The sequence below is a fragment of the Crinia signifera genome, chromosome 7 (assembly GCF_055691185.1).
Source record: "Crinia signifera chromosome 7, ASM5569118v1, whole genome shotgun sequence".
Lineage (NCBI taxonomy): Eukaryota > Metazoa > Chordata > Amphibia > Anura > Myobatrachidae > Crinia > Crinia signifera.
This window is the reverse complement of record NC_139223.1, coordinates 173,307,659-173,331,935: the sequence shown is the minus strand read 5'-3', so window position 1 is coordinate 173,331,935 and position 24,277 is coordinate 173,307,659. Positions and strand designations below refer to the sequence as shown.

At 48.1% G+C, this 24,277-nt stretch overlaps 1 long non-coding RNA gene across 3 annotated transcripts; it reads right to left on the bottom strand.

The window, feature by feature from the left end:
* Nucleotides 1-343: 343 nt before the first annotated feature.
* Nucleotides 344-23,075, bottom strand: LOC146020864 (uncharacterized). 3 transcript variants are annotated; one of them, XR_014450847.1, is made up of 5 exons: nt 22,974-23,075; nt 20,392-20,474; nt 17,465-17,605; nt 4,608-4,669; nt 344-2,319 (listed from the first exon to the last, which is right to left on the bottom strand). It is a non-coding gene; the product is annotated as an uncharacterized LOC146020864 (long non-coding RNA). The 3 variants fall into 3 exon arrangements; XR_014450848.1 differs by lacking the exon at nt 22,974-23,075 and adding an exon at nt 22,537-22,661; XR_014450846.1 differs by lacking the exons at nt 20,392-20,474; nt 22,974-23,075 and adding an exon at nt 19,219-19,413.
* Between the last annotated feature and the right edge of the window lie 1,202 nt (nt 23,076-24,277).

Here is a 24,277-nt window from a genome sequence, read left to right as displayed (position 1 = left end):
ACAGACTTCCGCAGTGACCTGGAAGTCTATACGGCGGACTTCCGGGTCACTGCGCATCAGCCCTGCAGCCCCAGGAGAAGCCCCTCTGGCCGCCGGAGCTATGTAAGTATAAAGGCACAAAGATTATATAGTGCAGATCTGCACTATATAGTCTTGCCTGCCCTCACTATGTCGCTGCTGATTTGCGCTCACTCGGGAGCGCGCATCGGCAGCGCATCGGGCTCGCAAGCCCTACAAAGTACACAATCGGCTTGCGATATGGCTTCCGATGAGCACTATATTGGCAACATCGGAAGCCATATTGCCCCTTGTGTACACACCATTACTCAATGGCAGTTGGTGGGGCACTCCCATTTGAATTTTGGATTGCGCTACAGCCCCTCCATTGGAGCCATGACTGCTTGGTACAAAACCCACTTTTTTCGACTAGCCTATCCCTCCTCCTAACCTCTTTTGATCCTCCTATCCTGCCTCCGTTCCCCTCCGTTCCTACTTATCCTGTTGTATTTCGTTCGTCCACCCACCTATTTTTAGTATGTTAACTCTTATGAGTAGGGTCCTCCTGCCTCACGTACTCACCCTACCTCTTTACCTCACCTGTCCTCCTGTCCTGTTCTTCCCTTCCTCTACTTCATCTTCAGTCTCCTCGACAATTTTGACACCTACTTCTGAACTGATGCTGATTTTATTTCTACCAGCTATACCCCTATTTATACTGTATTTTTCAACACACCCTGTACGTTACCTTGTCATTTGTTTTTTGTTTGCTATGTACGGCGCTGCGGACACTTTGCGGCGCCTTATAAATTAACGTACTACTACTACTAGGGCCCTTACAAATGTTTTTTTATGGGGCCTACAAAGATCCTACAGATGTAGTTACATCCCAGGACTTACCATACTATACCTTTATACTGGGACTCTCATGACTTACAGGTTCTGTGGATGATTACAGGGATATTATGGTAAGGCTAGTTATTAAAGTTACAATAAAATGTTGGTGCTTCAAAAATAGGTGAAGCTAAATGCTTTTGATAATCACAAACTATCATAATAGTAGAATGCAGAATAAATAAACAGTGGCACCAGCGCACCTTATTGGGAATACATTCAAACCACAATGAAGATCCCAATAATACTTCCTTCAGGAGTTGTCCTTAGTCCCTATAGTGTCCTTTGATAAGGTTGTATCGCTTCCATGTATTACCACTGGGGTTCACCCTGGTCCAGAAATGGACCTCTCCTAGGCCTGGATCAATCCCATGTCAATAGGATGAGATTCTAGTTGGGCACCTTCCTTCAAGACGTCTCCTTACTTGTGTAGACCTAATAGCATGTTCCTCCCAAGACATAACAACCCAAATAAGGTATAACCGCATACTGGAAGGGGGGCCTCTCCTTGGCCTGGCTTGATCGCATCCTTTAAATAAGAAACAGGCAGATCTCCATCCTCATTCCTTGGTTACCTTTCTGTGATACTGTCATTATTCTATCAGTCCAGGTGTCCAAACACTTGCTGCTGCTGCTTCTGGTCCTGGGTCCTGAGCATACTGCTGTGCTAAACTAAACCTTCTGCTGGGTCCAAGGCAATGTCCAATGCCTATGTATCATCCCAACAGGGTGACTTTTATAGTATAATAGTATAACGCACCTACCAAGCTCCAGGGCAGTGGAGAGCCTGGTTGGGCCTGAGTACTTTCTAGGAGGCTTTGACACGGTCTTCACAGTGGAATTAATTTATTTTAGTGAAACAGTTTAAAAGGGGTGCATTGTTACTACCCTTGCTCTAGGAAGTGCGTCCCTCTTAGTGTGCCACAGCCATCTTTAAAGTGATATTAGGGAAGGTGGCACATGGACACAAGAGAGCAAAGACTTTGGCAAAATATCACTGGCCACTGGCCACAGGCATAATTTGCTTAAAGATGGGTCAGCGGACCACACCGGGCCCATACAGCAGCCCAGTCCTGTGTAATTAGTACCCCCATCCCATCTTAGCACCAGTGGGTATTGCTACCTTAATTCTATGTGATCCATCTCAGAGCATCCGGTATTCCTAGGCCGACTACAAAATACTATAATGAAGGCACCGCTATAAATTCAATATCATGCATTTACTGTAATAAATAGACGAGTAAAGCTCTTAGGCCCAGGGTCATCGGCGGCCATCTTGTTCTGATGGACGTCTCACATCATGAAGTCATCATAGTAGAGTTCGTCAATATCTGGGTTATCCCAATTACTTTTTGAGGCCAGTATTAGTCCTCATGGCTTCTGACGCGTGGTGTGGTGCACAAAGGCGTGGCGTCCTGGCCACGTAATCTGGGGAAAAGAATATTACATCACAATTTAACACTACTGTGTATATGTGAGGAGATGGATAACACTACTTTTATCAGTTATTCATTATAAGCGGCCATTTTATTGGAACTGTGGAGGGTGATTCTGGGTCATGCGCTCCCATGTGAATTTGCATGGGAGCGCAATGTTTTTAATCTGCGCATAGGCATTTCTGCGGATGTGCATAGGCTGTGTGCGAGCGGCCACGGCTACAGAGTGTTTGCCGGGCGCTCCCACACAACAGTGCGGGTGGGGGGCTTGGGGCGGTAGGCGGGGGGATTTGCCCATGGGAAACACTGGCCATTCTCATGCAAATGCCCCGATGACATGGGTGTTGGGGGTGGGCAGCTGACATCACCCCACCCCACAGGACACATGCAAAACTAAGACACATGAGAGTGTCTTAGTTTTGCGTGTACTCACCACATCATTCGATGGTTGGGACCATCGAATGATGTGGGTGTCGCCCCATAGGCTGCGAATGGATGTTTATGCAAAACATTTGCAGCCGTGCGGGAAACGTGGCGTGCAAACGGGGGCGGATATCCCTGCGGGCAGGCTTAAAAAGACATGCAGTGCCTTGTACTAGAATTCCTCCCCGGAAGGCCTTTTGAAGCATATCTAGTGTCTTGGTACACGATTTCCCAAATTTAACACCAAAAAAATATTTTTGTGTGTTAAAAAAAACCATATTGCTGCTTGATGGCACGCTCCATCTCAAACCTCTACTGATGTAAAAGAGGACTCTTTGTTTACAGTTCAATCCATTCACTGTCAACTGCCACTAATGTGAATATGTAGCTGAGACACCCCTCCACCCATCCGGACCTACAGCATTGCCATGCACCTGATCTGCATGGCGTGATAAAAAAGTCAAGTATAAATATGTATATATATATATTGAAGTAGTTCAAAACGGCACTCAGGTACATGTAGGATAGAGTGGTGCAAGGTCCACAATGGATAATGATAAACAGCACTTACCTATCCTGGGAACCAGGGTAGGAAACAGACCAGCACTCACAAAGTTTGAAGTGAAGAAAAAGGTGGGTACTCTTTACCTAGCACGGCGCCCATGATTTTGATCGTGGGCATCGCAGGTAAAAAAATTGCGGGCATCGCGGCCATTGAATGCACTAAAAATCGGGTGCGACGCGACCGACGCGATGCCCGCGATTTCCCATAGGGATCAATGTTAAATTTCTCAATTGACCCGATTTTACTGTTCAATGCCTCAATGGACCCGATTTTTCCATAGGAAACAATGTTAAATGGCCCACAGAGGCCAAATAGCCACCCTGAAGTGTGAAATGGCCCCCACAATTGTTAACGCCACCCCACGATCAACGTCAACCCGAAGCGTGGCGAGCGCAGCGAGCCCGGGAGGGGCGGCGGTACGCGTCCTACGACCTTTTCATACCCCCACTATCCACGCCGGATAGTGGGGGTAGCGTGCCACCGAGCCTGAAGCGTGGCGAGCGCAGCGAGCCCCGCGAGGGGACGCGGATACCTTCACAGGTAAACGCGTCCCTTCGCGGGCTTCACAGGTATCCGCGTCCCCTCGCCAGGCTCGCTGCGCTCGCCACGCTTCGGGCTCGGTGGCTCGCTGCGCTCGCCACACTGTTCTATTCTCAACTCCACGCTGACGTGGATAGTGTGGGTATGAAAAGGTCGTAGGACGCGTACCGCCGCCCCTCGCAGGCTCGCTGCGCTCGCCACGCTTCGGGTTCACGTTGATCGTGGGGTGGCGTTAACAATTGTGGGGGCCATTTCACACTTTAGGGTGCCTATTTGGCCTCTGTGGGCCATTTAACATTGTTTCCTATGGAAAAATCGGGTCAATTGAGGCATTGAACACAAAAATCGGGTCAATTGAGAAATTTAACATTGTTCCCTATGGGAAATCGCGGCCATCGCGTCGGTCGCGTCGCACCCGATTTTTTAGTGCATTCAATGCCCGCGATGGCCGCGATGGGCGCCGTGCTAGGTAAAGAGTACCAAAAGGTGTATTGAATAATTCAACACATTATACACATTATACAAAGTACAGTGCAGCAGGGCTGACCCAACAGCCGTTTCAACTGGATGCCATCCAGTTGAAACGGCTGTTGGGTCAGCCCTGCTGATGACGAGCATTAAACTCGAAAGATCTTGATGAAAATTGCGTGGTCATAATTCTTGTGAAAGACGTCGGAGTGCCGCCTAAAACAACCCTATATATATATATATATATATATATATATATATAACTTAATACATATTAACATTACCTTCCACAGGGCCAAAGAGTTTCACAAGCATGTCATAGTTGAGGTTGATGTAGCGACGAGCTCTGTACAAGTAAATATGGAGAGTTAATCGCTTTTCCTATAAAAGTCTCCACTAGTCCCATCTGGACCAAGTCCAAGAAAGTATTGATAGCGGCTATACCTACCTGCTTCTCACAGGGACACACTGGGTTATGGCCATGAGGAAGAGGATGAGGCACAGCACAGAGAGCACACGCTTCATGTCACGCCTGTATTGTAACATCTAATGTGTGATGAGGCATGTAATATTCATACTACCTTCTTCATCGCAATGCAGATAGGTGGTTGCCATGACGATGGTATTAACAACATTCCCTTTTGTTCTTGGGAAAGGGAAGCGGCAGTTGAGAGAACAACCCCAGACTATAGTAAACAGCTGCCAATCATACACAATAATTCCCAGCATGCACCATCTGTACCCAGACATTGGGCTTATACCAATGTTCTAGAGCAGTTCCCAGCTGTCTCCCCTAAGAAGTCCATCAGCCCATACAGTACATACTGTCCACGTATCAATACCAACATATATACACTCAGAATTTATCTACATCCTTCTCTAGCATCTCTTTACTGCATGCACCCTTATGATGGTAAATAATGACTACCTATATATAGTTAGCAGAAGAACGACTTTTATGAGAGACAGATTTCTATGATGCTGTTGCCTGAGCATCAATAACCTCTTGGTCCGTGGATTTGCAGAATTATATTGGCATTGTAATTAATTGGAAATATAGTAATATAATATTAATAAATCAGCAAGTGGAATAATAAATCCATATTATAAACTGATTTGCTTGCTGTCTATTTGAGGAATGCAGGCAGTATCCTATTGTTCAGGACACCTGGGTTCAAATACTGACGCCAGCATTCTCGTTGCCGCCAGAAGACTGGTACCATCAAAATGGTCATTGATTTAAGAAGAGCCTATGTAAAGTTCTTGTATAGCGGCTTCTTGAATGACATTTAGCTGGATAGCATCTACACAAGATATTTTGTCCAGTTACACCTTCCTGGATCTCAGTATCATAGCCGGATCCAAATAGGGGCAATGGTTTGTCGTTCCTTGTCCCCTACTCACTCATTAGGGGCCCCCTGAATCGCGCATGCCGCTGGTACTGAAATCAAAGCACAACATAATTCAGCTCTGTCCCCACTACACAGCCGCTGCCATCGCTGTCCGCCCCCCGAGGTGCTGCTGTAGTCACTGTCAGCCTCTTGCGGGATTTCACATTCACCGCCGGTGGTTGCTGGAATTTCTGTGGTGTCCAGGAGCTGAGAGTGCCGCAGCGCCATGTCAATCAGTCTCATCTCCTTCCTCAGTGGCGCCGGCAGTGTGTGATTGGCTTGCTGCGGGTTTTGAGCTTTGTGGCTCCAGAAATATCAGTTATTGTGAATTATTCATAAATAAAAGCACAATATACTATTTTCCATTAGGTACAGATGTAGTGGGATTCATCTTTGCAGGTGATGGCGATGGCGTCGCCATCGCCATCCCCTGCCCCGCCGCCATCTGTATGCCGGAAGGGGACGCGCGCGCACGAGGTGCGCGTGCGTCCCCTTCCGACGGTGCTGCCCTCGGTCGCCCGGTGCCCACACCGGGCGACCACACCCCCCGCAGTGCCATCGGGTCCCCCCCTGCCCCCTCGAGCGGGAGGCAGACAGTATTGCGTCCGCCTCGCCGCCCGGATACTGAGATGCGCGTGCGTGGGGGACGCACGCGCGTCTCAGTCTCAGTCATTTTAATGGCATGGAAAGGGTGATATCGATGTACTCCATATTATTGTAGTCAAGTTTATGGGTAAACATGAGATTACAGTAATTTGTACTAAGGTGAGTGACAAAGTGATCCCTCATTCCAAAAAAACAAAAACAGGTTTACTCCTAAATTACAGTACTCAAACTGCCATATAAGGTAGGCAAAGCTTGGTGCAAGCTTTGTACCCATGGCCATCCCCAGAGTCTGTAAATAAATGGCGTCACTGAAAAGAAAATATAGTTGCCGGAATAAACAAAATGTCATCCAGGACAGTAGTCAGTAACCTTCTTGATATGACTTGAAGAAGTAGCAACATTTTCCTGACTTTCTCTACACCTACTGTGTGCATTATGTGTATATACAGTGTCTGTAGGCCATTTCTGATGATTTGTTAATAAATTAATCTGTTGTGTCCCATATATGAGTCTGGGGGAAGTCACATGACTCTGGAAGAATGTGTTACCCTAAGTAAATGGTCTAACAACTTGTGTGCTAGAAATGAATGAAAGGAAAATAAAAAGTGAATTTTGACTCTCATAAATGCCTATACCTTAACAACAGACACTAAGGGGTACATTTATTTATCTTTGCTTCTGGAGAAATACTGTCTTTATTGTTTGTTTTCATTACAGTATAATGGACAAAAATAATCTATGTGGAGGCATGATTCAAGCATCTTTGTTTTTGTCAATGTTATAGTGGACCACCCTAATGTTACATTGTATAAGCTTTTTTATTAAGCTCAAAACTAATGTCGGTGCGATTTTTCACTTTGAAAACAAATATTAAAAGACATATTTTGTGCTTATAAAATAGGGTCCGATTCAGACGAGCGACCATCAAATTATTTTACCTCCGTGCTGCCGCATGCAAGCATAGGGGAACATATATAAAGGAATTCCTTTGGTGAATCAGTCTCTCCTCTTGCTCTTATTCCCTTTAGTTTGCAGATTTTCGATACAAGTCAGCAACTATTCTTATTAACCAAAACTACATGCCTCTTTAGAATGGGGAGTGTTTGGCATTCTTCCACAAAATCTCAGAATTTCAAAATACGGTAAATGGCTGTTAATGGTGGTCAGTACGGCAGCTTGCAAATCATTTTTACAGGTGTGGATATACACCGAACTATGTCCCTTTTAAAACAAAACTGCTTTATCTTCTCCATATGGATTGAGATGTGTAGTTACGCTAGAGAATGAGGCCAGAACTGAGTTTTTTGGAGATGTGTGAAAGCTTTATAGTAACTCTTGAAAAGATCACAGTATCAAAACGCATTGGTTTGTTTTGGACTTGCACTAAGGAGGACCACCTGAAGGCACTCACTTGCTGAGGTACCGCGGTTCAGAACTTTTAATGGACTAATCCATATGGTCTGTTTTAGGGTTCTGATTTTACCATTATCAAGTTACCTTTTGCTTAATACCTACGGTGGTCTTTTTGGACTGTTTTTATAAGGATTTATTAAAATACTATTTTACTACTTCAAAAATACCCATTTGTGCCTTGTTGGATTAGAAGGTCAAAGAAACCTGGATAAGATTCATGCACACTCCTGAACTGTGAGTTGGGATATAGAAAACGCTATGTTTTTGTTTCTTCCCACCCTGAAGTGAGTGGAAGTACTTGTACACACACACACACACACCCGTTTCACGGGGTGGACTTGGTGAAGGCCTTAAAGATACCTTTATAGGCAGCAAACCACACACACTGATTTGAGTGTGGTATTTTTCTATTGTAATGTATCACTCATTGCTTCCATAAAAAACAAATATATTTTATTGAAAGCATTACCTCCTGAGATGGATAAAACAGAAGAGGAATGAGTACAAGGGTGCTTCAATAGATGTACAGTAAAAAGACAATACATACTGTAGGTTGATCCCAAATGCTCAACATGTTACATTGAAAATGGTCAATGCTAAAAAAAAAATGGTCGACATGATTATTTTGTGTGGCATTGTATATGTATCTGAGCCAAATTAGAGGAAACATGTACCCTCATGGTCTTGCTTCCATCATCAGACTTTGGGCAAGGCACCTCACTATGCTAAAACTGCCCTGGGCACAGGTTACTATTTCCTTTTTGTAATCCATGCAAGAGTAAGTGATGAAAAAAATTAAAAAAAATTTAAATAATCTAATAAAAATTTGTTTTGCCATTTGTCAAGTTGATTTTTTCAACCTCTCAACCTTTTAGATATGTTGGCATTAAGCAGTGCCTACCTTACACTCATTGATCTTTTGACCTTGTTGACCATTTTTGGTCGACCTCCTGCCCATAGCAACCAATAAGATTCTGTCTATCAATTTTAAGTATGCTATAGAGAAATTATATCTGATTGGTTGCTATGGACCTATTCATTTTTTGAAGCTTTAGTAAACCCGACAGTTGGTGATAAACAGTGCACCTGCCTAAAATATAACCTATGTGGGTTCCTGAGGACCGAGTTCAAAAACCACTGCAGGATTTCCCTGTTTAAGCATGGATACAGTCCGAATTTTGGTTGAGCTCAGAAATTAACTGCAGCCAAGTTTATTAGTTGCACCTGTTAGCTGCCTTTATGAATGATTTCTGTACACAGGGATAATGCTCCTGATGCTGGATAAGTGGGCCAGGTGATAGGATGGGAGACTGGGGAGTATATATACATATATACATACATGAGAGAGAGATAGAGAGAGAGAGAGATTGAGAGAGACCAGAGACATTTTATTTGCCTGGTCTTACCCAGAATTCCCAGGTACTTTGGTTTATACTTTGCTTTAAGTACAGAACTTTGTCAGAGTTCACAAATAAACCCCTTTTGTTCTGCGGACAGAAGTGTAAGGAGAGACACCTCACCCAGTCATTTGGCTTCATGTTATTTATTACCATATTATCACTATAGAGAGAATAGGTGTGGGAGACAGTTCTGAAACCCTTCTGTTATTATATAGATGGCAGAGAACGGAAAGCGTTAACCCAGCAATACCTGGTGATTTTTTTTTGTTTTGCAAATGAGTCTAATCTCCCGGTAATAACGACTGTCCACGTAGCTTTGTGAATAGCTGCTATTGGGCTGCTGTTCTAATTCCATGACGAAGAATACCTTTCTGTAAGATGTATAATTACCCTCTGCCACTGTTCCATCTCCTATGGTTTCTCATCTTCTCCAATAATGGAGAACAGATGAACAGAAGTTAAAAATAAAGGCCTTTTAACAATGTAACAGCCCGCACATAATGTACATATAATGATGATCCTGCGAAGCACCATTATTTCCACCCGCCTGCTATTTGCTGCCGCTGAGGCAGAGGCAGGGCTGTTATGTATGAGACTGCTGGAACAGAGCTGCTGGATTCTGCTAAATAATTCCAAGCCGGGTGATCTGGCACTTGCTGAGAAGATACAGTATCTTCTCTACCGTACTTCAGCCGTCTCTTTTGCATTAAATGCACCAAAGTTATAGCAACATCAAATACTATATATATATATATATATATATATATATATATATATATATATATACATATATAAATACATAGAGGTATTGGTACTTGTGTATTTTGGCGGCGCCCCCGATGTCCGTCGTACGACGAACAGATCGCATCGCATCGCATGCCATGCACCCGATGGCATACGATGCGATGCAACGCGATTTTGACCCCCTATACGACCAAAAATCGTATAAGCAACCTAAAGGGTGCTTTTGAGCACCCAAATGGGTGCTTACAATGTTAAATGCACCCCCACGCCACCCCCCACTATAAACGTGAACCCGAACCGCGTCCTACGACCTTTTCATACCCCCACTATCCACGTCGGCGTGGAGTTGAGAATAGAATAGTGTGGCGAGCGCAGCGAGCCACCGAGCCCGAAGCGTGGCGAGCACAGCGAGCCTCGCGAGGGGACGCGGATACCTTCACAGGTAAACGCGTCCCTTCGCGGGCTTCACAGGTATCCGCGTCCCCTCGCGGGGCTTGCTGCGCTCGCCACGCTTCGGGCTCGGTGGCTCGCTGCGCTCGCCACACTATTCTATTATCAACTCCACGCCGACGTGGATAGTGGGGGTATGAAAAGGTCGTAGGACGCGTACCGCCGCCCCTCGCGGGCTCGCTGCGCTCGCCACGCTTCGGGTTCACGTTTATAGTGGGGGGTGGCGTGGGGGTGCATTTAACATTGTAAGCACCCATTTGGGTGCTTAACATTGTATAAGCACCCATTAGGGTGCTTATACAATGTTTAATCGCATCGCATCGCATCGTATGGCATTGTATGCCATGTACAATGGCATACAATTTAAAAATTGTATGCCATCGTGCACTATCGTACGATATCGCGTCGCATCGCATACCATCGTATGCGTTATGGTATGCGATGCGATGGGCGCCGCCAAAATACACAAGTACCGAGGTATTTTCCAATTGCAATCCATGAGACCCAACAGACAGATACTTAAGAAGTATACATTACACCACTCGTCTCCATATATATATATATATATATATATATATATATTTCATTTTTTGGTACTTATGTAATATCTGGACTCCCGTTTTTCTTATGAGACCGCGTCCCGTTGCGGGACTCGCTGCGCTCACCACGCTTCGGGCACGGTGGCTCGCTGCGCTCGCCACACTATATAAGATCAACTCCATGCGTAGTCTGATAGTAGGGGTATGAAAAAATGGGGTGCATTTAACATGGGAGTCCAGATAATACATAAGTACCCATTTTTTTATTTTCTTTTTTTCCATTTAATATAATTTCAGTTATATTAAAATATATATTCAATTTCTAAAATATTTCTAAAAATTTTTCATTTTGGTTCTAATACAAAACTACAATACCTGCTTATTTAGAATTTTTGTTTCCCCTTTTGTCCTATCAGCTGCAACTAATATTTTGCTCATTTTTAATATTAGCCCATTTACAGTGATGATTACTTAATTTATACATTCAGCAAAAAATGTAATTTATTAACAAGCACTGAGTTTTTATTTTAATTTAATTAAAAAGTAATTTGCATTACCAGTTTTTTAGAGCTCAAATTGGGTATTTAAAAATAAGGTTCTATAAAAATATAATTTAAGTTATATTTAATTATCAAATGCATTTGCTGTCTAACTGTACATAATGTGGTCTTTTTTATTTTTTAAATAGAGTATTTTTATTAAGTTCTGAAAGGCAATAACATTACATAAAATTATTGATAGTCATAGATGATATAGTTAATCATCATGGATAAAAATCAATGTACAAGTCAATGTAATAATGGTAATAATTAATTGAGGCGCCTTCGGGACCTTGATAAAGACTCTAGAGGAGTTGAAATGCGTTTGTCGGCGGGAAGAACCAGGAAAAGCGGGGAGGCAGAGGACTGGAGCTTTGAAGGAATCTGGTGGAGTGTGTTGCCCTGGGACAAACCACGTGCGCTATTTGAACTGCCACGCCAGTTCCTTCAGCTCTGGTAACACTGACAGCCCTGCTTTCTGGGAATACTTTTATTTTGCGTTGCCTGTGCAATACATGTTTTTAAACTCTGTACAGATATAATTGTTTTATGTGATGTCTTAAGAGTATGTATGTTTATTAAAAACTGTACTTCACTATATAGTGTACATCCATTTTTTCCTTCCATACAATTGGGTAAACTATCCCAATACAGAGGAAGAGAAAAGGAATGTTGATTGAACAAACAAGCGCCCGATAAGCTATGTATTAACTTTCTTTTTTCACTCATTGGTGAAGGGTGTAGGGATCACCCTTTTTTATACATAAATACAGGGCAGCTGTGCGCACGACAATATATCACACCCATTGTTCTTTATAAGGTGTAAGGGGGCACTACAGTTGTGTGTTTAGTGTAAGGTGCACTACCACTGTGGACATAATGTGCAAGGGGCAATACAACAGTTTGCATGATGTGTGAAGAGCAGTACTACTGAAGGCATTATGTGTGAGGGGCACTGCTACTGAAGGCATTATGTGTGAGGGGCACTGCTACTGAAGGCATTATGTGTGAGGGGCACTGCTACTGAAGGCATTATGTGTGAGGGGCACTGCTACTGAAGGCATTATGTGTGAGGGGCACTGCTACTGAAGGCATAATGGGGCAGATGTATTAAGCCTTAACAAGAGATAAATACAAGGCTGATAAAAAGAGATAAACGTTCAGCCAATCAGCTCCTTACTGACTTTTTTCAAACACAGGCTGTCAGGGCCGGTGCAAGGCATCTAGGCGCCCTAGGCAAACCTACAGGATACCGCCCCCCCCCTCTCGCCCCCACCCCCCACATACACAATTGACTTAACATTTTTACTATATTTTTAGATTAACAACATAATCGCCGCACAGTAGGAGCCAAACATTACATTATGCTGCACAGTAGGGGCCAAAAATCACATTACGCCGCACAGTAGGGGCCACAAATCACACTATGCCACACAGTAGGACCCAAAAATCACATTATGACACACAGTATTAGCCAAACATCACATTATGCTGCACAGTAGGGGCCACAAATCACATGCCACACAGTAGGGGCCACAAATCACATTATGACACACAGTAGGAGCCAAACATCACATTATGCTGCACAGTAGGGCCCAAAAATCACATTACACCACACAGTAGGAACCAGGCCGGAGATTCAAGGAAGCATTGCTCTCTGAGTGTGCCTACAGTAGGTGTCTTTCTGAGCACAGAACGGTCCTTTGTCCCCCACATCCAGTTTCTCTCGAAATACTCTTACATGCATCTGAGAATAAATATGTGTTTATTTAGGGAGATGAGATGCTGTCAGGCAGGGGCGGATTGGGGACTAAAAGTGGCCCTGGAAAATTTCTGGAAGTGGCCTCATGTGGACGGCAACAAATCAATAATGGCCGCTCTCATGCATACATACACCTGGTTCCTGTAGTGTTGAGAGATTACCGGACAGTAGCATGCCCCTAGGCCCGCCCCAGCCCCTCCCCTTGACGTGTCCAAGCCCCTCCCCTTGACCCGCCCCATCATATTTTTTAACCTTTGCTTCAATTCCATTCTTGATTTTGCACACTGTAATGCCAGTTACATGTTACATCACACACTGTAATGCCCATTACACTTTAAGCCACACACCGTGATGCCCATTACATGTTACACCATACACCACAGTGACCATTACTCGTTATGATGCCAGGACTCAATTTTTTTCTAAAGGAGGGGCAACAAGAACAGTGCGCGCCGAAGGCGCGCGTCAAAAAAATTAAATGTAATGCCGATTACACGTCACACACCCATTACATAGTATACCATATGCCGGGAGCAGTAATTAAATAATGACCAGGATATAGCGGGTGACTGAGGAAGACGCAGATAGTGGGTCACTGGGGAAGCTGGGGTGACAGAAATAGCAGGTGACTGGGGAAGCTGGGGTGACACAGATAGTGGGTCACTGGGAAAGCTGGGGTGACTGAGATAGCGGGTGACTGGGGAAGCTGGGGTGATGCAGATAGCGGGTGACTGGGGAAGCTGGGGTGACTCAGATAGCAGATGACTGCCTGGGGAAGCTGGGGTGACTGGAGAGGCTATGGTGACAGGGAGATAGCGGGGAACAGGGGAAGCTGGGGTGACAGGGAGATAGCAGGTATATTTGTATATATATGTATATCACCCCCCCTGCACCATCATCACCCCCCCTGCACATTATCATCACCTCCCCCTGCAGCATTACCCCTAGCAGGGCCGGTGCTAGGGTGTTTTTGCGCCTCCCTGCAAACTATAAATTTGGGACACTTCTGGGCCTGCTGCTGGGAATGTGCTTTATACTATATACAGTATATACCAGGGGCAGAGAGGCAGAGAAAGAGAGAGGGACCAGGGGCAGAGAGGCAGAGAAAGAGAGAGAGACCAGGGGCAGAGAGAGAGAGACCAGGGGCAGAGCGGCAGAGAAAGAGAGAGAGACCAGGGGCAGAGAAAGAGAGAGAGAGACCAGGGGCAGAGAGGCAGAGAAAGAGAGACCAGGGGCAGAGAGGCAGAGAAAGAGAGAGAGACCAGGGGCAGAGAAGCAGAGAAAGAGAGAGAGAGACCAGGGGCAGAGAGGCAGAGAAAGAGAGAGAGACCAGGGGCAGAGAAGCAGAGAAAGAGACCAGGGGAAGAGAGGCAGAGAAAGAGAGAGAGACCAGGGGCAGAGAGGCAGAGAAAGAGACCAGGGGCAGAGAGGCAGAGAAAGAGAGAGACCCGGGGCAGAGAGGCAGAGAAAGAGACACCAGGGGCAGAGAGGCAGAGAAAGAGAGAGAGAGACCAGGGGCAGAGAGGCAGAGAAAGAGACCAGGGGCAGAGAGGCAGAGAAAGAGAGAGACCAGGGGCAGAGAGAGAGACCAGGGGCAGAGAGGCAGAGAAAGAGAGACCAGTGGCAGAGAGGCAGAGAGAGACCAGGGGCAGATAGGCAGAGAAAGAGACCAGGGGCAGAGAGGCAGAGAAAGAGAGAGAGACTAGGGGCAGAGAGAGACCAGGGGCAGAGAGAGAGACCAGGGGCAGAGAGGCAGAGAAAGAGAGAGAGACCAGGGGCAGAGAGAGAGAGACCAGTGGCAGAGAGGCAGAGAAAGAGAGAGAGACCATGGGCAGAGAGGCAGAGAAAGAGAGATACCAGGGGCAGAGAGGCAGAGAAAGAGACCAGGGACAGAGAGGCAGAGAAAGAGAGATACCAGGGGCAGAGAGGCAGAGAAAGAGACCAGGGGCAGAGAGGCATAGAAAGAGAGAGCGACCAGGGGCAGAGAGGCAGAGAAAGAGAGAGAGACCAGGGGCAGAGAGAGAGAGACCAGTGGCAGAGAGGCAGAGAAAGAGAGAGAGACCATGGGCAGAGAGAGAGAGACCAGGGGCAGAGAGGCAGAGAAAGAGACCAGGCGCAGAGAGGCAGAGAAAGAGAGAGACCAGGCGCAGAGAGGCAAAGAAAGAGAGAGAGACCAGGCGCAGAGAGGCAAAGAGAGAGAGAGAGACCAGGGGCAGAGAGGCAGAGAAAGAGAGACCAGGCGCAGAGAGGCAGAGAAAGAGAGAGACCAGGCGCAGAGAGGCAAAGAAAGAGAGAGAGACCAGGCGCAGAGAGGCAAAGAGAGAGAGAGAGACCAGGGGCAGAGAGGCAGAGAAAGAGAGAGAGACCAGGGGCAGAGAAAGAGAGAGAGACCAGGGGCAGAGAGGTAGAGAAAGAGAGAGAGACCAGGGGCAGAGAGAGAGAGACAGACCAGGGGCAGAGAAAGAAAGACCAGGTGCAGAGAGGCAGAGAAAGAGAGAGAGACCAGGGGCAGAGAGGCAGAGGAAGAGAGAGAGAGACCAGGGGCAGAGAAAGAGAGAGAGACCAGGGGCAGAGAGAAAGAGACCAGGCGCAGAGATGCAGATAAAGAGAGAGAGACCAGGGGCAGAGAGGCAGAGAAAGAGAGAGACCAGGGGCAGAGAGGCAGAGAAAGAGAGAGACCAGGCGCAGAGAGGCAAAGAAAGAGAGAGAGACCAGGCGCAGAGAGGCAAAGAGAGAGAGAGAGACCAGGGGCAGAGAGGCAGAGAAAGAGAGAGAGACCAGGGGCAGAGAAAGAGAGAGAGACCAGGGGCAGAGAGGTAGAGAAAGAGAGAGAGACCAGGGGCAGAGAGAGAGAGACAGACCAGGGGCAGAGAAAGAAAGACCAGGTGCAGAGAGGCAGAGAAAGAGAGAGAGACCAGGGGCAGAGAGGCAGAGGAAGAGAGAGAGAGACCAGGGGCAGAGAAAGAGAGAGAGACCAGGGGCAGAGAGAAAGAGACCAGGCGCAGAGATGCAGATAAAGAGAGGGAGACCAGGGGCAGAGAGGCAGAGAAAGAGAGAGACCAGGGGCAGAGAGGCAGAGAAAGAGAGAGAGAGAGACCAGGGGCAGAGAGGCAGAGAAAGAGAGAGACCAGGGGCAGAGAAAGAGAGAGAGACCATGGGCAGAGAGAGAGAGACCAGGGGCAGAGAGGCAGAGAAAGAGAGATACCAGGGGCAGAGAGGCAGAGAAAGAGAGAGAGAACAGGGGCAGAGAGGCAGAGAAAGAGAGAGAGACCATGGGCAGAGAGAGAGAGACCAGGGGCAGAGAGGCAGAGAAAGAGAGATACCAGGGGCAGAGAGGCAAAGAAAGAGAGAGAGACCAGGCGCAGAGAGGCAAAGAAAGAGAGAGAGAGAGACCAGGCGCAGAGAGGCAAAGAAAGAGAGAGAGAGAGACCAGGGGCAGAGAGGCAGAGAAAGAGAGAGAGACCAGGGGCAGAGAGGTAGAGAAAGAGAGAGAGACCAGGGGCAGAGAGGTAGAGAAAGAGAGAGAGACCAGGGGCAGAGAGAGAGAGACAGACCAGGGGCAGAGAAAGAAAGACCAGGTGCAGAGAGGCAGAGAAAGAGAGAGAGACCAGGGGCAGAGAGGCAGAGGAAGAGAGAGAGACCAGGGGCAGAGGCAGAGAAAGAGAGAGAGACCAGGGGCAGAGAGAAAGAGACCAGGCGCAGAGATGCAGATAAAGAGAGAGAGACCAGGGGCAGAGAGGCAGAGAAAGAGAGAGACCAGGGGCAGAGAGGCAGAGAAAGAGAGAGAGACCAGGGGCAGAGAGGCAGAGAAAGAGAGACCAGGGGCAGAGAGGCAGAGAAAGAGAGAGACCAGGGGCAGAGAGGCAGAGAAAGAGAGAGAGACCAGGGGCAGAGAGGCAGAGAAAGAGAGAGACCAGGGGCAGAGAGGCAGAGAAAGAGACCAGGGGCAGAGAGAGAGAGAGAGAGACCAGGTGCAGAGAGGCAGAGAAAGAGAGAGAGACCAGGGACACAGAGAGAAATAGAGAGAGAGTCGAGACCAGGGGCAGAGAGCGAGGCAGACATGGGGAGAGAAAGGGGGGCATGTTCCCAGGTCACTAGTGGGTGTCAGGGCAGACAGAGGTGACATGGAGATATTGGTGGAAAGAGGAATCAGAGGGTGACAAAGGAGGCAGTGGGTAACTGCTATGAGGTGGGTGCATCCAGAAACATTCATACATTTTCTTACCAGGGTCAGTGAGTGAGGGAGACATATGGGAGAGAGAGGGGACATATTCCCCAGTCACTATGTTCTGCTCACCTGCTCCTGTGATGACCAGTGTCCCCGAGTGTTGTAGAGCTGATGGTAATGTTACAGGTGCCTCACTGCTTCTTCTCCACGCCCATAACATCAAGCGTCAGTCTGGACACACACTTGTCAGCATACAGGCAGCAGGAGTCACTGGAGAAAGAAACTGGTGAGGTGATACAATAGAGGAGACCTAAGGACAGGTAAAAGTGTGACAGAAGGCAGAGGGAGACAGGGGGCAGGATGTACCAACCACTTGAGGTACATCCCGCCATCCATTGTGCCAATACTTTTCACATAGATACTAACATATGCGATTTGTAATGCAAAGGACAGCTCTCCCAAAAAGATGCCCTTTGTGATGCACTCTGGTGCCTGGACTTCTGGGTCTGTGATCCGGGAGTCCCTCTACCAATGCTCCCAGTGTTGCGGAAAGAAGCCGATGGGCCTCTACAGGGTAATGCCATGTATAGCTGGCATTACCGCTGCATTAGGCTACTGGTGGTAGGGCTTTATTAAATTTAAAAATAGGGTAAAATCCCTGAAAATGGGTATTTTACCGCATTTCTGCCGTAGGGAGCATAAAGGGTGATGGAGAGGGTGAAAAACAGATAGTGGTCAATGGGTCATAGTGGGTGAAAAGTAAGTCAGGGGGCAGGGCTGTCCGGGTGATGGGAGGAGAGTCTGCGGCTAAGAGGCGGCACCGGGGGTTAGCGCAGGCCGCGGGAGAGACAGGTACGGTCTGGGCTGGCTCAGTCACATCACCCCAGGGTCAGGCAGCCCAGGCAGACAGTGGGTCCCTACAGGGTATGCAAAGTCACCGGCGGGGTCCCTCTAGGGCATGGGAAGTAACCGGCCTGAATTACCAGACTGTCCGGAGTAATCCCGGACGGGTGGTAACCCTAGGTCCCTGCCGCTCTCATACATACATACACCCTGCCACTCTCATACATACATCTTCACTCTAAGCGGCGTACATTCCACTAGTGGCGGCCTCCTGGGAAAGTTCCCGGTGGCTATAATGGCCAATCCGCCCCTGTACACAGCCCCCCTCCCCTAAGTTACACACAGGACATTATACACAGCCCCCCTCAACCAAATTACACACAGGACTTTATACACAGGCCCCCTCAACCAAATTACACACAGGGCATTATACACAGGCCCCCCTCCCTAAGTTATACACAGGCCCCCCTCCCTAAGTTACACACAGGACATTATACACAGCCCCCCTCAACCAAATTGCACACAGAACATTATACACAGCCCCCCCTCAACCTAATTACACACAGGGCATTATACACAGGCCCCCCTCCCCTAAGTTACACACAGGACATTATACACAGGCCCCCCTCTCCTAAGTTACACACAGGACATTATACACAGGCCCCCCTCAACCAAATTACACACAGGACATTATACACAGCCCCCCTCAACCAAATTACACACAGGACATTATACACAGCCCCCCTCAACCAAATTACACACAGGACATTATACACAGGCCCCCCTCCCTAAGTTATACACAGGCCCCCCTCCCTAAGTTACACACAGGATATTATACACAGCCCCCCTCAACCAAATTGCACACAGAACATTATACACAGCCCCCCCCTCAACCAAATTACACACAGAACATTATACACAGGCCCCCCTCCCCTAAGTTACAAACAGGACATTATACACAGCCTCCCCCCCTCAACCAAATTACACCCAGTACATTACACACAGCCCCTGCATCAATATTACACCCAATATGCACTCACCCAATGATCTGTTTTGTAGTGTCTGTGACTGCTTCTGGTAGGGGAGGCAGCATAGAGCACGTAGAGGAGCTGCTGCAGGACCAGGAAGAGCAGGGCTGGATGCACGCAGCACACAGTGTGGTGGGCGCGGCCAGCCTCAGGGAACTGCTCAGTGCTGCCCCTGCTGCCTGCAACTTTAAATTCGGCCTCAGGAGCATCGGCCTCCCGGGAAAGTTCCCGGTAATTATAATGGCCAATCCGCCCCTGCTGTCAGGCACTTCGGGGTGGGGACAGACTCTAATCTCATCAAGCCCGGCCAGTTACAACCAGTTCTAATCAGATATTGAGGCAAAAAGGAAATCATTTTCAGGGGTATTTAATGGCGTCATAGCTGGAACACAGGCCCCAATCACATTCTCTCTAAGTAGTTGCCATAAACATCAGGTTCACATATAGCCCACGGGGAATGCCTTTCTCCAGGCTGGCTGCTGCATAGAGGTTAGCAAGGTGCAGGGGCGGATTGGGATTTTAAACCAGCCCTAATGAGGGATCTCATGAGGGGTGTGGTCAGTCAAGGGGGAGGGGATACGCCCACCTCATATATCACTTCTCCCCTCCAGGCTGACTACGCCCCCACCACAGTGAGATCTATTTCGCACGCTCCGGCCCCTGCCGGGCGGCAAAACCACGCACGGCGAAAAGCTGTGCCGCACACCGTAGTTAATAATGGACACAATTATGTCCATTCACATGGGACGTCCACGGCCCGGCTGCCCGGTTGCAGCCGGATCCCACCACTGGGAACTCCTGAATGCGGCACGGATTCTTGGCCGTGCGGGGTTTCGCCGCCCGATAGGAGCCGGAGCGTGTGAAATAGCCCTTATGCTGCAGGCCAGGGTGTATGAAAGATTAGGGTTAGGCTGCGGAAGGGGGGATGAATGTATAGTGTTAGGCTACGTGTGTGTGTGTGTGTGTATGTGTGTGCGTATGGACAGAGTCAGGCTGTGTATGTGTTCGGATAGGATTAGGCTACAGGTGTGTGTGTGTGTGGATAGGGTTACTCTGTGTACTGTATGTGTGTAGATAGGATTAGGCGTATGTGTGTGTGTGGATAGCATTAGGCTATGGGTGTGTTTATATGGATACGGTTAGGCTACATGGGGGTGGGGTTACGGGTGTGTAGTAGCTACTAACCTGGCCTTCACGTGGTTGAAAGGAGCCTGCTTTTTGGGAAGATGCACCGGACCGGGTTTACTTCATGTCACTGCACTCCAGCTCTGGAAACATAGAACGTGCCGGAAGATAAGAACCACTTGGCCCATCTAGTCTGCCCCTTTTTTAAACATGTTACCTCAAACCATATTTGATCCTTATTTTTTTGTAAGGATATCAATATGCCTATCCCAAGCATATCTCCGGCGGGGACCTCTGGTTCCCGGGATCCTTTTCATGAAGCCTTGGCACCTCTCTCTCACACACCCATACAGTCCTCCGTCTTGCTTTTCTCCCCTCTGCACAGTCAGCCACACAACCCAGTCAGGGCCTGCAGCCGTACAGAGCACACCACACCGGCGCAGCTCAGGCCAGCATGCAAACACTGCAGCGCTCCCTGCAGGAGAGTAGAGGGAGGAGGATGGAGCCCTGGTCCAGGGCCCAGCCAGCGGGGAGAGCAGCCGGTTCTAATGTATTATGGGCCGGCCAGGGCCAATCTGCCCATCGATGTACTGATATCTACGGATAGACACATATACACACTGATGTACTGATCCACAGATCCATACTGATGTACTGATATACACTTTAGTAATATATACCAAAATATACAGATACACAGTGGTGCAGCGCAAGTTGCTACCTGCTCGTGAGGATAGAGGGCGGGATGTTCTAACATCCGCCGCCGCCCTCCACCGGCCACCGCATTCTTAATAATCGCTCATGCTCTAACATATGCAATCATTAACACAAGGGACAGCTCTTACGATGAGAGCTGTCCCTTGTGATGCGGCCACGGTGCTGGACTTCCGGGGCTGAGACCCGGGAGTCCGTCTGCGCAAGTGCAGAGCACGGCACCGGCTGCAGGGCATGCTGGGAGGGATCCGTGATGGATCCTTCACACAACGCTGCAGTAAAAAGCCCATAGGCTTCTGCAGGTAATCGCCAGCTTTTGCTGGTGATTCCATCCGCAGCGCTGCCACTGCGGAGGGGGGTTAGAGAATATAGAAATGCAGTAAAAACCCAGATAACTGGGTTTTTACCGCATTTCTGGGTTAGAGCATCCCACCCAGAAAGATGCAGAGGAAGCAGAGATACACAGGCCAGTAAGGAAGGTATAGGGAGATGTAGGGATAGAAAGACTGTAGAGAGGTTAAAGAGGGATGCCGGGGCGGTATGGAGGGGATAGAGAAATTTGGGGCGGTAGGGAGGGGATAGAGAGATTTGGGGTGGTAGGGTGGGGATAGTGAGACACGGGGCGGTAGGTAAAAGATAGTGAGACGCAGAGCGGTAGGTAAGAAATAGTGAGACGCGGAGCGGTAGGGAGGGGATAGTGAGATGCGTGGTGGTAGGTAAGGGGTAGTGAGACTTGTGGGTAGGGATGACATAGTGAGACGCAGGATGGAAGAGTGGGCATAGTGAGATGCACAACGCTAGGAAGGGTGTAGTGAGATGCAGGGCCAGTGGCATAGCTACATATGTAGCGGGACCAGCTCAGCGCTCACTGCTGACTCAGTCGTCTGTCAGTTCAGCCGCTTGGGGGAGCGGCGCCAGCAGGGTCTATGGTGGGCGCCGCTGGCTGAACTGACAGACGACTGAGTCAGCAGTGAGCGCTGAGCTGGTCCCGCTCTGTGCATATCTAATGAGCGGGGACCCAGCGCAGTGTATATTTAATGAGCGGGTCCCCCTCTGTGCATATGCTCAGAGCTCACTGCTGCCTGGGTCAGCTAAGCCAGCGGCGCCCATAGTTAATCTCCTCGCCCCTTCTTGGGTTAAGGGGGGGAGGCGGCACCAGATATTTTTTGGCAGGGGGGAGAAAAGTTTCTAACTACGCCACTGCACAGGGCAGGAGGGAGGGCATAGTATAATGCAGGGCAGGAGGGGGGTTGTAGTGAGACGCAGGGCGCTAGGGTTGGCTTAGTGAGACGGAGGGTGCTAGCGATTATGTAGTGAGATGCAGGGATGGTGTGGTGAGATGCAGGGTGCTACGGATGATGATTTTTTGAGACACAGGGCACTAGGGAAGATGTAGTAAATTGCAGGGAACTAGGAAAGGCATAGAGAGATAGACACAGGGGCGAGATCCATGTGACACACCCCGACACTCCACACACACTGTAAACACACCTTGCCTTCTACTTCCTGGCTGCTGGGATACTAGTCTGCTCCTTTTCTTGCACCATCAGGGCAGGGCTCCATATAATGGTATCCTGCTCCAGCCAGACATAGGGTGAGGTGGAAGGTTGCTGCAGTGCTCAGTCAAAGGTCACCGTGCCCATGCAAAGTCAGGGGCGTGGCCTAATCACGGACCTCCGTGGCCACGCCCCTTTTATGAAACCAAGCTCCTTCAATGTAGGAGGAGCAGCAGGCAGGCACATTAAGCAGACCTGGAGAGGGGACAGGGACCCGGCCAATGGCAGATGAATCATCACAAAACTGCCACTGACCCTGAGCCAAGATACACACTCTGACACAGTTCCGTGTAGCTCCGCCCCCTCCAATTCCACTGTGGAGTGTGGAATCCGTGTAGCTCCCCGCCGAGTCTGTGTAGGCTAATTACTTACACAATAGCTGCACTTGTTGCTGTAGTCGTCTGATTGAGTCGGCAGGCAGCTTCTTCTTGATCCTCTCCTCTGTGGACTGCGGCAGCGTGCGTAGTAGCTTCCTGCTGCTGCTGCTGCTACTGCTGCTGGCTGGCTCACTACCGCCCTCCAGTGGCCGGCGCCCTAGGCAAATGCCTAACCTTGCCTAGTGGTGGCGCCGGCCCTGCAGGCTGTAACATGGCAGTTAGCAGGTGATTGGCTAGACGTTTTCCTCTCCTTATCACCCTTGCATGTATCTCTTGTTAAGGCTTAATACATCTGCCCCAATGTGTGAGGAGCACTATTATTGAGTGCATAATGTGTGATGGGCAGTACAACTGTGGCATAATGTGTGAGGGGCACTACTATTGAGGGCATAATGTGTGAGAGGCCCTACACCTTTGGGCATGATGTGTAAGGGACACTACTACTGAGGGAAAATGTGCAAGAAGCACTATAGCGGGACTTTTAACCCATATCCCCGTAATTTTTTTAGATACTGGCAAATGTACTCCAGGGGGCACCAAAGTATATATTTGTAAACCAAGGAATTTGGCCTCATGGGGGCCCTGACTGTTAGTATTCCCCTTTATTGACAGGAGAATTACTTTATGATCATATAATAGAACAGTGAAACCAACATTAACATATGCCCTAATGACTGTAAATATTGTAGCTCTCTCTCTTCTCTCCCTCTCTTTCTCTCTCACTCTCTCCCTCCCTCCCTCCCCCTCTCTCTCTCTCTCTCTCCCTTCCTCTCCCTCTCTCTCTCTCTCTCTCTCTCTCTCACATTAGATTTTAGAATTTCTGTATTGTTGGAACTGGAATATCCTATTTAGTGCAATTGTTAGATTCACTGCGTTACTTGACTATTTCATTTGTACTGTATGCAAAACAGAGTATTCTCCAGTTTGCAGGAGATAATTCCTCCTTCCGTGCTCACACCCAGCTGATTGATCAGTCACCTGCATGCATTAATGTTCCCTCCTGGGCAGTATCAGGCAGTGTAATCAGTGGTGTGTACAGAAGATGTGAAGGGTATTATAGCACAACACCACGAATGTCCATGTATTTATAGCACAATCATGATACATTCTTACCGTGCAGCTGCAAATTCCTTTTTGCGCCTGTAAACAAGCGTGGGCTGGAGGTGAACAATGCTTACAATAAGCGATATAAATATATAAAAAACTGAGACCAGAACAGCACTTTAATCACTAGTACAAAGGGGCCATTTAAAAAAGCAACAAAGCATATTCAACAAAAGTAAAGTAAATGGTCCATTT